This window comes from Mustela lutreola, chromosome 2, assembly GCF_030435805.1.
Source record: "Mustela lutreola isolate mMusLut2 chromosome 2, mMusLut2.pri, whole genome shotgun sequence".
In the NCBI taxonomy this organism is placed as follows: domain Eukaryota; kingdom Metazoa; phylum Chordata; class Mammalia; order Carnivora; family Mustelidae; genus Mustela; species Mustela lutreola.
This window is the reverse complement of record NC_081291.1, coordinates 149080969-149094359: the sequence shown is the minus strand read 5'-3', so window position 1 is coordinate 149094359 and position 13391 is coordinate 149080969. Positions and strand designations below refer to the sequence as shown.

The 13391-nt window shown below is 35.3% G+C and overlaps 1 protein-coding gene across 8 annotated transcripts in view; it reads left to right on the top strand.

The window, feature by feature from the left end:
- Positions 1-13391, top strand: part of RNF13 (ring finger protein 13) — a 193778-nt gene that overhangs the window by 124654 nt on the left and 55733 nt on the right. The window lies entirely within an intron of this gene.

The following is a 13391-nucleotide window of genomic DNA, read 5'->3' as shown; positions in this document are numbered from 1 at the left end:
TAGGGTATGAGGAAGCCTATTCATGATGATCCCCAAGTCACTGGAAAAGGTCAAATCATATTTGCTACCTTTTCCTGAGAAAGCTGGGAAAATGCAAAATATTTTAGGAACATTTTTATCTCTGATGACTGAAGTAAAATTTTTGGCATGTTTTTCAGGGGAAACTAAACAAAAGATACAGGGAGCTTTTATTTTTGTGGCATACATCTTGCTGGTAGGGCTGGTAGACTTATCTTAGTTGTGATTTAGTTTGATAAACAAGTGTTTATGTGAGAGAGCTTCTTCTAGGTTTGAAATATATACAAATAAGGTAGTTCCTTTCCTTAAGGAGCATAAAATATTGCATCCAAAGTACTCTAAATTTCATTTTATCATCTTTATTTTTCAAGCTGATTAACAGACTTAGTTGTTTTTTTTTAAATTTTTTATTTTTTTATAAACATATATATTTATCCCCAGGGGTACAGGTCTGTGAATCGCCAGGTTTACACACTTCACAGCACTCACCAAAGCACATACCCTCCCCAATGTCCATAACCCCACCCCCCTTCTCCCAACCCCCATCCTCCCAGCAACCCTCAGTTTGTTTTGTGAGATTAAGAGTCACTTATGGTTTGTCTCCCTCCCAATCCCATCTTGTTTCATTGATTCTTCTCCTACCCACTTAAGCCCCCATGTTGCATCACCACTTCCTCATATCAGGGAGATCATGATAGTTGTCTTTCTCTGCTTGACTTATTTCACTAAGCATGATACGCTCTAGTTCCATCCATGTTGTCGCAAATGGCAAGATTTCATTTCTTTTGATGGCTGCATAGTATTCCATTGTGTATATATACCACATCTTCTTGATCCATTCATCTGTTGATGGACATCTAGGTTCTTTCCATAGTTTGGCTATTGTGGACATTGCTGCTATAAATATTTGGGTGCATGTGCCCCTTTGGATCACTACGTTTGTATCTTTAGGGTAAATACCCAGAAGTGCAATTGCTGGATCATAGGGTAGTTCTATCTTCAACATTTTGAGGAACCTCCATGCTGTTTTCCAGAGTGGCTGCACCAGCTTGCATTCCCACCAACAGTGTAGGAGGGTTCCCCTTTCTCCGCATCCTCGCCAGCATCTGTCATTTCCTGACTTGTTGATTTTAGCCATTCTGACTGGTGTGAGGTGATATCTCATTGTGGTTTTGATTTGTATTTCCCTGATGCCAAGTGATATGGAGCACTTTTTCATATGTCTGTTGGCCATTTGGATGTCTTCTTTGCAGAAATGTCTGTTCATGTCCTCTGCCCATTTCTTGATTGGATTATTTGTTCTTTGGGTGTTGAGTTTGCTAAGCTCTTGATAGATTTTCAATACTAGCCCTTTATCTGATATGTCATTTGCAAATATCTTCTCCCATTCTGTCAGTTGTCTTTTGGTTTTGTTAACTGTTTCCTTTGGTGTGCAAAAGCTTTTGATCTTGATGAAGTCCCAATAGTTCATTTTTGCCCTTGCTTCCCTTGCCTTTGGCGATGTTCCTAGGAACATTGCTGAGGCGGAGTTCGAAGAGGTTGCTGCTTGTGTTCTCCTCAAGGATTTTGATGGATTCCTTTCTCACGTTGAGGTCCTTCATCCATTTTGAGTCTATTTTCATGTGTGGTATAAAGAAATGGTCCAATTTCATTTTTCTGCATGTGGCTGTCCAATTTTCCCAACACCATTTGTTGAAGAGGCTGTCTTTTTTCCATTGAACATTCTTTCCTGCTTTGTTGAAGATTAGTTGACCGTAGAGTTGAGGGTTTGCTTCTGGGCTCTCTATTCTGTTCCATTGATCTATGTGTCTGTTTTTGTTCTAGTACCATACTGTCTTGGTGATGACAGCTTTGTAATAGAGCTTGAAGTCTGGAATTGTGATGCCACCAACTTTGGCTTTCTTTTTCAATATTCCTTTGGCTATTAGAGGTCTTTTCTAGTTCCATATAAATTTTAGGATTATTTATTCCATTTCTTTGAAAAAAATGGATGGTATTTTGATAGGGACTGCATTATATATGTAGATTGCTTTAGGCAGCATAGACATTTTCACAATATTTGTTCTTCCAATCCAGGCGCATGGAACATTTTTCCATTTCTTTGTGTCTTCCTCAATTTCTTTCATGAGTACTTTATAGTTTCCTGAGTATAGATTCTTTGCCTCTTGGTTAGGTTTATTCCTAGGTATTTTATGGTTTCGGGTGCAATTGTAAATGGGATTGGCTCCTTAATTTCTCTTTCTTCTGTCTTGTTGGTGTAAAGAAATGCAACTGATTTCTGTGCATTGATTTTGTATCCTGACATTTTACTGAATTCCTTTACAAGTTCTAGCAGACTTGGAGTGGAGTCTTTTGGGTTTTCCACATATAGTATCATATCATCTGCAAAGAGTGATAGTTTGACTTCTTCTTTGCCAGTTTGGATGCCTTTAATTTCTTTTTGTTGTCTGATTGCTGAGGCTATGACTTCTAGTACTCTGTTGAATAGCAGTGGTGATAATGGACATCCCTGCCGTGTTCCTGACGTTATTGGAAAAGCTCTCAGTTTTTCTCCATTGAGAATGATATTTGTAGTGGGTTTTTCATAGATGGCTTTGATAATATTCTATCCCTACATTTTGAAGAGTTTTGATCAGGAATGGATGCTGTACTTTGTGATATGCTTTTTCAGTATCTATTGAGAGCATCATATGGTTCTTGTTCTTTCTTTTATTAATGTATTGTATCATAATGATTGATTTGTGGATGTTGAACCAACCTTGACAGCCCTGGAATAAATCCCATTTGGTCGTGGTGAATAATCCTTTTAATGTACTGTTGGATCCTATTGGCTAGTATTTTGATGAGAATTTTTGCATCTGTGTTCATCAACAATATTGGCCTGTAATTCTCTTTTTTGATGGGATCCTTGTCTGGTTTTGGGATCAAGGTGATGCTGGCCTCATAAAATGAGTTTGGAAGTTTTCCTTCCATTTCTATTTTTTGGAACAGTTTCAGGATAATAGGAATTAATTCTTCTTTAAATGTTTGGTAGAATTCCCCTGGGAAGCCATCTGGTCCTGGGCTTTTGTTTGTAGATTTTTGATGACGTTCAATCTGCTTACTGGTTATGGGTCTGTTCAGGTTTTTTATTTCTTCCTGGTTCTCATCATTTTGTATCAAGAAATACTGTAAGAAGCAGCCCTACTTCATTGTATTTATCTTGATGTAGCTAACATTTTAAAAATTATTTGTCCTACTAGAAGGGTCCGAAAATAGAGATATTTGCAACTTTATTTTTTATCTTGGTTTAGTATGTATGTTTGCAGTAGAATCGTTTCACTTGTTCTTCTTACTGGAGTAATCATCACAATGAATTCTAAACAGTTGAATCAGGTAGCATATACCTTCGGGACAGCTAAACCCCATGATTCATCCCTCCATCCATCTAGCCAGCCCGCAGGTTTTTCTGAGCACTGGTTTGTGTGTATTTGCCACCAGTATGCGAAGTTGGTAAAGAGTCTCTTCAGTCTTTTGCTCATTTGGGGGGGGGGGGTTCTTATTAATAAGTTTTGAAAGTTCTTGATATATTCTGGCATATAAGCCCTTTATCAGATATGCATGGTGCAAACATTTTTTTCTAGCCAATGGCTTATTTATTCTTAGCAATGTCTTTCAAAAAGAAGAAATTCTTAATTTTGATGAAACCTGATTTTTTTTAATGAATTGTGCTTTTGTTGTTATAAATAAGAAATATTTTCCTTCCTGAGGTCACAAAGATCTCTGCTTGTATTTTTTTCTAGAAATTTTTTTGTGTTATGTTTTAAATTTAGGTCTAAATGGCTCTTTTTTAGTTAATATTTGAATTTGGTGCAAGTGATACATCCTATTCTTTGTGTGTGTGTGTGTGTGTGTGTGTGTGTATGTGTGTTAGTCACCATACATCAGTATTCTTTCTTTTTTGTGGGGGGGGGGCATCTAATTGTTCTAGCACTGTTTTTTGAAGATTGTCCCTTTTTTTTCATTTTTTAAATTGAAGTATAGTTGACACATGCTACATTAGATTCAGGTGTACAACATAGTGATTCGAACTCTGTGTTATACTATACTTACCACAAGCATAGCTACCATCTGTCACCATACAACACTCTCACAATACCATTGCCTGTGTTCTCTATGTTGTACTTTTCACCCCGTGACTTCTTCATTCTTTAACTGGAAACCTGTATTTGCCATTCCTCTTCACTCTTTTTTGCCTCTGACAACCACCAATTTGTTCTCTGTATTTATGCTGTTTCTGCTTTGCTTTGGTTTTTAGATTTCACATATAAATCAAATCTTTTGGTATTTGTTTTTCTCTGTCTTTAACATAATACTTCTAGACCCACCTATGTTGTTACAGATCTCAACATACACTTCGTTTTCTTTATTCATTCATCTATCAGAGGACATTTACCCTGCTTCTATATCTTGGCTATTATAAATAATTGGCAGTCAACATTGGGGTGCATGTATCTTTTTGAATTAGTTTTTTTTGTTTTGTTTGGGTGAATACCCAGTAGCAGAATTACCAGGTTTTATGGTATTTCTGTTTTTAATTTTTGAGGAACTTATGTAGTTTTCCACAGTGGCTGCACTAATCTGCACTGCCGCCAACAGTACACTAGGTTTTCTTTGTCTCCACATCCTTGTGAACACATGCTTTGGTGTTGAGTTGTATACTTTATATATTTTGGATAGTAACCTCTTATCAGATAAATCATTTGCAAATATCCTCTCCCATTCAGTAGGTTGCCTTTTCATTTTGATGATTTCTTTCACTCTACAAAAGCTTTTTATTTTGGTGTAATCCCAGTGGTTTATTTTTGCTCTTATTTCCCATGTCTCAGGAGACCTATCTAGAAAAATATCAGTAAGGCCACTGTCAAAGAGATTACTTCCTATGTTTTTTTTCTAGGAGTTTTATGGTTTCAGGTCTCACATTTAGATTTTTAATCCATTTTGAGTATATTTTTGTGTGGTATAAGAAAGTGGTCCATTCATTATTTTGCATGTAGCTGCCCAGTTTTCCCAGCACCATTTGTTGAAAAGACTGTCTTTTCCCCATTATATATTTTTGGCTCCTTTGTTGTAGATTAATTGACCATATACTTGTGGGTTTCTTTCTGGGCTCTCCATTCTGTTCCATTGATCTATGTGTCTGTTTTTGTGCTGGGACCATTCTGTTTTGGTATTTATTGAATATTTTTATCATGAAAGGGTATTGATTTTGTCAAATGAAGTGTTGGCTGCATTCCAAAATTTTGATATGTTTTGTTTTCATCAGTTCAAAGTATTTTACAATTTCCTTGGTGATTTCTTTTTTGACTCATTGGTGAGTTAGGATGTGCTGTTTAATTTTGATATATTTGTGAATTTCCCAAATTTCCCTCGAATATTGATTTCTAACTTCAATTCATTGTGGTTGGAGAACTTTGTATGATTTTAGTACTTTTAAAATTATTGAGAATTGTTTTATGCCCTAACATCTGGCCTACCTTGGAGAAACTGCACTTGAGAAAAATGTTTATTGTAGAGTAAAATGTTTTATAGATGTCTATTAGGTCTAGTTAGTTTATATATTGTTCAAGTCTTCCATTTCTTCATTGATCTTCTGACTTTTTCTATCCATTAGAGAAAGTGGAGCATTGAAGTTTCCAACTATCGTTGAATTGTTTCTCCCTTTACTTTTTAAATTTTGCTTCGTGTATTGTGGAACTCTGTGATTAGGTGCATATGTTTATAGTGGCTATAGCTTCCTGAAGGAAAATGGAAAATTGTCTTAGTAAGATATGGATCATGTTTTTATTTATTTTATTTTTTTTTTTTTTTAAAGATTTTATTTATTTATTTGACAGAGAGAAATCACAAGTAGATGGAGAGACAGGCAGAGACAGAGAGAGAGGGAAGCAGGCTCCCCGCTGAGCAGAGAGCCCGATGCGGGGCTCGATCCCAGGACCCTGAGATCATGACCCGAGCCAAAGGCAGCGGCTTAACCCACTGAGCCACCCAGGCGCCCCTGGATCATGTTTTTAAATCCATTCTGCCAATCTCTGGTTTTTGATTGGGATATTCAGTATGTTTACATTTAATGTAATTATAAAGTAGGATTTACATCTGGCACTTAATTTGTTTTTTTATCTCTTCTGATGTCTTTTTTAGTTTTTCAATTCCTGCCTTTTTTTATTGTGTTAAATGGATATTTTTAACATACCTTTTTAATTTCCTTGTTGTTTCTTCTGTATATTTTTTAGTTACTTTTGATAGTAATGGTCCTGCTATTGCAATTAACATCTTAACTTAAAACAGTGTAGTTTAGATTAGTACTAACTCGATTTAAGTAGTATATGAAAATTTTGGTTCAATATACCTTTATTCCCTACCTCTTCTATCATGCTATTGTACTATTATTGTCATACAAATTGTATCTTTATAGAAGACTATTAACACATTATTTTTTTTTATGCAGCTGTCTTCTAAAACAAATAGGAGCAGGAAAGAGTTAAAAATAAAAATATCTTTGGAGACTCAATCTCCTTTCCTTTCCAAGTCTCCTGGACACTCAGTCCATATCTATATTCCCTGTCTTCTGTAAACTCTGTTCTCACGTCCTCTCTTTGTGTTTGATTTCTTTCCTGTGTGAAGCCAAGGACCCCCTTGCAGTCCATACTTGCAGTCCACAGTCCAGCCAGCCAACCACATCAAAAGTGTGGACTGCAGGGGCACCTGGGTGGCTTGGTTGCTATACATCTGACTCTTAATTTGGGCCTAAGTCACGATCTCAGGGCAGCAAGATCCAGCTCTGTGTCAGGCTCCATGCTCAGTGGGGAATTGGCTTGAGATTCTCTCTCTTTTCCTCTCTCTGTCCCTCCCCCCATCACGTGCACGCGTTCTCTCTCTCTCTATCTCTCTCTCAAAATAAAATAAAAATCTTAAAAAAAAATGTGGACTACAGTAATACTTAGACTGCAGGCCAGGAATGTCTGCTGCTTCACACACTGTTCTGGTCAACAGAGGGAAGAGTGCAGAGATTGAGAGAATGCATTTAGAAACTTTCATAGCAATTTCATAGAGTCATCTATATCTGTTGAATCTAATAAAAAAAAATTAGGTGTCCTAAACAAAACAAAACATCTTTTTAAAGAGATTTATTTATTTTAGAGTGTGAGTGAGTGTACATGCATGAGTTGGGGGAGGGCCAGAGGGAGAGAATCTTCAAGCAAAATCTCTGCTGGGGGCTCGGGGGAAGCCTGAGGTGGGGCTGGATCCCAGGACCCATGAGATCACAACCTGAGCCCATACCAAGAGTTGGGCACTCAACTGAGCTACCCAGACGCCCAAAAAAATTATCTTTATACAGTTTTCATAATACCTATGTAGTTCTATTTACTGCTGCTAATTATTTTGTATAGATTCAACTTATTGGCTACTCTTCATTACATTCATTTCAGCCTAAAGGACTCCTTTTCATATTTCTTGTAAGGCCACTGGCACAGATTCTCTGTTTTTGTTCATCTGGAAATGTCTTAACTTCATCTTCATTTTATTTTCAAGATTTTATTTAATTTGTTTTAGAAAGAAAGAGAGAGGGAGTGAGTGCATGGGGTGGGGGACAAGCAGACTACACCAAGCTGGACTTGGGCCTTGATCTCAGGATTCTGAGATCATGACCTGAGCCAAAATCAAGAATCAGTTGCTCAGGGCGCCAGGGTGGCTTGGTTGGTTAAGCGACTGTCCTTGGCTCAGGTCCTGATCCCAGGATCTTGGGATAGAGCCCCATATTGGGCTCTCTGCTCAGTGGGGAGCCTGCTTCTCCCTCTCCTCTGCATACTACTCTGCCTGCTTGTTCTCTCTCGCTCTCTCTGTCAAATAAATAAATAAAATTTAAGAAAAAAAAAAAGAAGTCAGTTGCTCAACTGACTGAGCCACCCAGGCACTCCTCACCTTAATTTTTGAAGGAAGCTTAAGCTGGATAAGCTCAAGCTGAATTCTAAACTCAATTATTTTCTCTCGAAGCCTTTTATTAGTTCATCTAAGTAGATGGTTATATCAACTTACAAATAAAGAGCATCTTCTTGGGTAATCTGTATTCACTCTTTCTATCTCTCTTCCCAATCTCCACTGCCCCGTGCCTCCCACCTTCCTTATTTCATTGACCAGAATTTTAGTATACAATGCTGAATAGATGAGGTGAGAGTTAATATCTTTCTCTTATTGCTGTTATTGAGAAGAAAACATTCAGTGTTTTACCAGAAAATATGTTGATTGTGGGATTTTTTGTAGATAACACTAATAATGTAGAAATATTTTAAAATGTCAATATAAAATGTGAACTCAAGTTCATTATTGGGCAGGTAAGTAGATTGAGAGCCAAAAGAAAATGAAAGATGCTTTGAAGTCACTGTAGGTATCATATGATTAAATTTAGTCATTCTCTTCCTAGTAGTCAAGTGCTTAAAATGCATCTTAAGATAGGTGTATCTTTTAATATTTATACCCAAGCCAGGTAGACTTTCCAGGGAGAAATTCCCCAATATTTATTACATCTTTTTTTACTTCTACTACTACTTTACTTGTTTCAATAAATAAAATTATAACATGTCATAGAAATTTCCCTCTAAATCCTGTTTTCATTCTGGATGAATTACAATCTGACATATTTCAGCTTTCTAGTTAAAAAAATAAATGACCTTTTTACATTTATAATAAAATGGTGAAATAATGAACTAAACTTAAGATTGTATAATCACTAAAATTAGAAGAGAATATATTTAAACTTGGCTACTATTTTGAATCACACATATTTTATCCGATCAATTGAAAGCAGATATTCTTAGAAACATGGGGCATCTGTAGGAGACATGTGTATGGTGTTCATGGAAGGTTACCTGTCTGTCTGTCTGAAATAATCCAATAAGCTTGCTTTTTCATAGTTATTCAGGTGTTACAAATTTTTCTTCATGAAAGAAAAAAAACAAATTAATAATTCAGATAAAGACTTGAAATGTGTTTCAAAATTAAAAAAAAAATCTTATCAGTGTTTCTGCTGTAAATAATTGGGTTCTTTTCAAGGTCATTTTCCATCAAGGAAAGTCAGCTCTATTGAATTTTTACTGTTCTTGCAAATATATAGCTTCGAGATATACATAGCTCTGCTTATGTGTAACATCTCTTCTCAGAGGAAAAAAGAAATACATTTAGTTCACATACAGATGTTAAAGGAGTTTGAAGACTATAAGAAATGTAGAACTGTGAATGGATTATGTTTTATTAGAAGTTAATTATTTTTAGCAACCAGGTAGCTAGATTTACTCCAAATATTTGTTGGATGAATGAGTGAATTAATTTGCTGAAAATTTTTAAGTTTTTATCTCAAGTCTTAATCTGTTGTATTCTGTCTTACCTTAAAAAAACAAACAAACCTATATATAGAAACCTCGCTACCTCCCCCATTATTCAGAGGCATTCCTTTCTCTTCCCTTGTGAAAACAAGCTCTGCTTCTCAGACTTTTCCATTTCTGTTTAAGCATATTCTCCAAGTTTCCTAGGTTCCAAGGTCCAAAAATTAGTTTTTGAAGAAGAATAAAAACTATTGTTGTTTCATATCATTGCCATCTTTCTATCCTGCCTTTTCATAACATCTCCACATGTTCAGTTTCTTCTTTCCATATCAATCTAAGTAGACCAGATTTGTTCTAAAATACTGCCTCAGCCATGTCAGCGCCTTATTCAGTTGCCTTCTGTGAACCCTAACAGAGTAGATGCCATGTCTGATTCTTGGAATGGTCTCCAAGGTAGTACTGCCAATCTGGCCCTTTGTTTTCTTTCTTCTCACCTTGGATTCTCCAAGAGCAACAATGAAAATCAATAGCAATGACAGTACTCATAAATAGCACTTATTTAATATGTGCCAGGTACTGTCTAAGCACTATTTTGAGTGTTTTACATATATTAAATCGTTTAATCCTCATAGTAACTCTTTAAGTTGGGTATATTATCAGACTTATCTTACAGAGAAGTTAACTTACTTGCCTAAGTTCATACAACTTATATGTGACAGAGTCAGAATTGGAATGCAGGTAATCTTGTTCCAAGCTTTTATATTTTTAACTTCTCTGCAGATCTTTCTTTCAGTAACATTCTTTATTTAGTAATGTCAATGTTTTATTTTGTTTTTAGTAGACCTTGCTAGGTCCTGACTTTTGTTCTTTCTCTTTATCATATAAGAAATTTCCCTCAACTCTTTTCTACAGTTAGCCCCAATTTTTTCTCTTTGTTAAAGTGTAATTCATGTCCCATAAAATCTGTGATAGGCATTTCAGCCCACTAAATATTTTCCCTCTAAGTTTCCAAAAACTCTGTGACAGTATTTTAGCACTTTCCTTCTTGGCTTTAAACTCTGTTTTGCATAGAGGTTTCATTTGACCTACAAGGTTTTATGATCATGTTGTCTTAAGTTTTGATGATTTCTCAGTTCAGTTCCTTTTCTCACACATTTGTAAAATGTTTAGTAAGGTTCATAATTTTCGTTCTCCTCCTGATTCATTGGGAAACCCCATGCTTTTTTTTTTTATCTAATCAGATTAAAAAAAAAAAAATTGCAGCTCTGTCTAAATGCGATTGTAGGGCACTTTTACCTACCCATTTTTCCTCCTTTCTAAAATATAGAAAAGAACACCTATTTTGTTGAGGTGTGTTAGGTATTAGAGATAATATATGTAAAGCACTAGCATATAGAAGCTTCCTTTATTCATTAGAGCTTTTAGTCTGGAGCCTTGTTACATGTATCCTATCAACAGTTAACTCCCAACTTCTCAATCCTTCAAATCCCATAAAAGATCTCTACTTGCAATCTGGACAGCTCAATCAGTTCTTCTTACAAGACTTGTTTTATTAATGTCAGTATTACCAATTTGTCCACTCTGGAAATAAGATGAACTATTGTGTCATTTCCAGGGTTCCTTTTCGAACCTTAATGAAAGTTTTTCCATTAACAGTTTGCTATCTTCTGACATGCTGGCTACTTCCTATAACAAGCCAGCAGTTCCATATTACTCTAGAACTCTTGGATAGGTGCCGCCTGGTCTACATAATTTAGTTGCAGCTAATTTTTTTATTAGAGCTAAAATATTTAGAGCATTTACCACAATTTGAGCTAAAGGCTTTGATCAATCTCCTTTAAAAGGCAGATTTGCAACACAATTCAGAAGGCTTTTTCATGAAATTTTCAGTTTTGATGTCTCTCTTGGAATTTAGGTTTGTTCACAGTGCATGTTTTTTATTCGTCAATCTTTGAGTTCTTTGCCTCCATCTGACACCATGTGTGAGGTTGCATTTTATGAATGTGAAACTTTGCACATGTTTACTAAGTTGATTTAGGTTTTATTTGTGCCTCATGTTCTGAAAAATACCAGCTGCTGCTTAGTTAAAAATGTAATTTAATTTGACTTGATGCACACGTTTTGTAGTTCATAAACATGGATATAGTTTCCTTGTTTGTATTCATAAGTCTGTGGGTCCATATGTTAATGTTTTCTTGATTTAATTTTAATACTTTATTTTGGAGATCAATAAAAACAACAAAAGCCTTAGGGAAGACTTCTTGTTAAATTTTTGAAAACATGTTTCTAATTTCGGGAAGTCACACTTGTACATTCAAAAATCCCTGCCTATTTTAGTGGTTTTCTAAGTTTTCTATTTGAGGGATTTTATTGTTTTGTTAGCAGAGAACAGCTTTTGATATTGATCTAATATTATATTGTATTTATGGAACCAATTGCATTTTGGATGTGTGAAGGAAACATTTCTCCTCAGTTGCTTCATGCAGTTTTAAGAATCTAATGGCTAGATTTAATTACACACTTGGCAGATTGTTGTAAATCCAATAATTTATATTGGTGGTTACTAACATTTGGGGGTTCAGAAAGCCTTTTGTAAAATTAATGATGGTTTTATCTCTTCCTACCAGAAAAGCTCACACGTAGACAACTACAGGAGCTTTAAGGACCCCATGGAAGGTTGTTTTTTTTGTTTTGTTTTGTTTTGTTTTTTTTGAAATGGGATTGTGTGTGTGTGTGTGTGTGTGTGTGTGTAAGTACAATATAAGATCTTTAAGAAAAATGAAAATAAATTGATATAAATGCTGTAAGCAGGGAGCGGTTATGTGGGTGCTTGAAAAAAGGTGCACAGCAGGGCATGAAACAGGACAGGCTTCATGAAGATAATGAAATTTGAAGGCCTGATAGACATTCAGAAGACAAAACCTATTCCAAGCAACATACTAGCCTGAGCTAATAGAGAGGCAAGAAAGTGCCTGACCTCTTTGGATATCCATGAGAATCCATGAGAGCTCTTTCAGAGCAAGGATTGTTTCTAATTCACCTTTGAGTTCTGCACTGTGCCGCACAGTACCTTATATAATTTTATTATGTAAACTCCACAAATACTAGTTGAATTGAACTTTTTTTTCCACTCTTTATCATGGTTCCTGAGACCACCTTCCTGTGTGTCCTATTGTGTTGTATCACAAATATGTATTTTGCAGGGAAACAAGTTAAATCATGTAATTTCAAATTTTACATGATTTTTTTTTTTTAGCCGAATTCACTGGCTTTAAAAAGCTTAAACTTGTTTTTTTTTTTTTTTTTATCAGAAAACAACTTTTGATATAAATTTTATATTTCTTAAATTGTATCTCTGGCAACATTTGTTTTTTGAATGTCTTAAACATTTCTCCTCAGTTACTGGGTTAGCTTTTTGGGAGCAGTTAAAATGGTCATGAAAGCATCAAATAAACTAATAGCAACCCCAAGCAAGTATACATCTGTTTAACTAAAAGCTAAGTGAAGTCTCTTCTGCTATGGTAGTAGAATGAATAAATAATAGACTAATATATAAGTAATAAATAAGATTTAGAATCTATAATATCCTTCTTAAGAATATTTTTTCCCTCCCCTTGAAGAAACAGTACTATCTATGTGGAAGAAGTTTTGGAGCTAGCAGGTTGTCAATTTTAGCTGGATACTTAAAAATGCACATGTAACAAAAAAAAAAATGGCAAACTTTCTTGATTTTTGACATTTTCTTGCAGGACTAATAAACATACCTTATTAACAGTTTTATTGGCTGGTTAATTTTCTTGCCATATTCCTAACATTAGAGCAGTAGGTCCTGTGTTGGTGAACTATTTATGCTACTTTAATCAGTTTTTAGAAAACCTCTGCCTAATTTTCTTTCTTGTGTTTGTAATGTTATAATGTGGGCTATTAATTTGTGTGCATGTTTTATACATTTACTCTTGAATAAGGAATATTAATGTGCGCCTGCTCTGTGAGGCTGTTTCACAGGTGCTTTTA